The following is a 1,959-nucleotide window of genomic DNA, read 5'->3' on the forward strand; positions in this document are numbered from 1 at the left end:
CAGTACTCTACTTCCAGGTAGTCTAAATTAATTATGAAATCGATTTTGGCACGTGTAACTGAGAGACCAAACATAACAGCAGTTCAAACAAGATGGAAGTTTATTTTTCTCTCATGAGAGAGTCTAAACCGGTACGATGGTTCTGCTCTGAAAAGTCGTAGGGTTCTGGACTTCTTTTGTCTTGTTTCACTATCCAAAGAGGGTGTCTCCACATGGCCCACCATGGCTCGCCCTCAAATTCTCATTCTAGTGAACAGGAAAGAGGGAAGGGGAAGAGAGTGCAATCTAGAAGTTGTACACACATTACTCCTATTCACCTCTCTCTGGCCATATGGCTATACTTAGTTGAAAGAGAGGCCATGACATACCGTCTTTATTCTGGGCTGTTCTATCACAGTAGAGAGAAGAGGAAGCGATGCAAGGAGATAAGTCGTTATCTCTGCCACAGCCCGTCTCCTCTTGAGAGAATTCTTTGAGGGACAAGGACCTCGCCTTACCATCTTCATCATCCACAGGCCCAGCCAAGGGCCCAGCACAAGATCAGTGGCTATCTATGTCCAACTTGAATTTTCCCAGACCATAACCCAATCTCATCATAATGGACATTTGTAGCATGATTCGTGTTTGAAAGACACCTGCACCAATGTAGCCCAGGTGTCCCTACCCTGTGTACCTTCAAGTTCTCCAGCCTTGTGGAATCACCTCCCATGCCTAATATTTTTGAGGGCTTTCCGAAGTGGGCAGTTTGTTTCTCTTGACTCAGTGTGCCTCCTTGAGGTATCTTTGCTCATCACCATGACCTTCAGCCTTGTGCCTGTTGTCTCCTCTGAGACTCCCTCTTCCTAAGCAGATGCCAGTCTCCTCCTTTCTCCCTCCCAATGTACCAAGAACCCAAGGCTCATGTGTACTGCAGATGTTTAATCAAGCTCAGCAGTAATGAAGGGTGAATACAGGATAGGGTGCAAAACAACATCAAATTCAAGGTCACATAGCCATAGCACATCCTCAGAATGTGTGGGTCATTCCCCACCACACAGAACTTCTCTTTGATAGTGTTCCTCTGTCAGTCCCTACTCTGCCCCACATGGTGTTTTTCCAGCCTTCTCTCCAGACACCCAATATCTCTCTATTTTTACCTATTTCTGGGTCCCTTGAGCATTCCCATGAGCTGCCCTCACAGCTTCACCATGCCCCTCACTTTGTCCTGTAGCCAGTTCAGCTCTTGCTCGTCTCAGCCTCACCCTCCAGGTGGCTCAGGAGCTCTCAGTTGTCTCAATCCCAAAGGCCCATCACTGTGTTTCAATAAACAAAAGGGCCATCAACCCCAAGGTAGAAAAGGGCACATTCCATTTTACTTTTAAATAGTCCCTTTATTTTCTCTCCCACTCTAAGTACTAGATATAGTTTGGATCCTCAAAATCCACAGGGGAGAAGTGAGGCGCTTGAGGCCCAAAGGTGTTAAGCCACCATCCAAAGCTACACAGAGGGTGACAGACAGGGCTGGCCCACAGGTTAGGCTCCAATGCCCCTGCCTGGGGAGCGGCCACATTGTCTTGGGGCATCATTCTGTGCTCTGTGACATGAATCTTATTTCTCCTGTGTACAGCTCCCAAGAGACAGTGCAACACCTAACCAGGCTGGGCCCACCTGTCCTGCTAACTGACTGAAATGGTTGCAATGGCAAAAACCACTGTGCACAGGGTCAATGACTTCAAAGATGCTTTCTCCCTGGGTGCATCCTAGTTAACACTCCCCCAAACACACCCGCTGGGACTGCAGCCTCAAATTCCCAAATGCCCTGTCTCCACCCTCTGGCAGGGCTGAGTCCAACTCCACCAGGGCAGGGGAGATGGTGGGAAAGAGGAGCAGCAGGTGGGGAGGAGGGGTGGGGGCTGGCTGGGGGGGTGGGGGGGGATTGAATTGAGATTAGTGCTTTTCTCTTCTTCTTGGAGGCTTCCC

The sequence above is a fragment of the Pteropus medius genome, unplaced genomic scaffold (genome assembly GCF_902729225.1).
Source record: "Pteropus medius unplaced genomic scaffold, Ma_sr-lr_union100, whole genome shotgun sequence".
NCBI lineage: Eukaryota > Metazoa > Chordata > Mammalia > Chiroptera > Pteropodidae > Pteropus > Pteropus medius.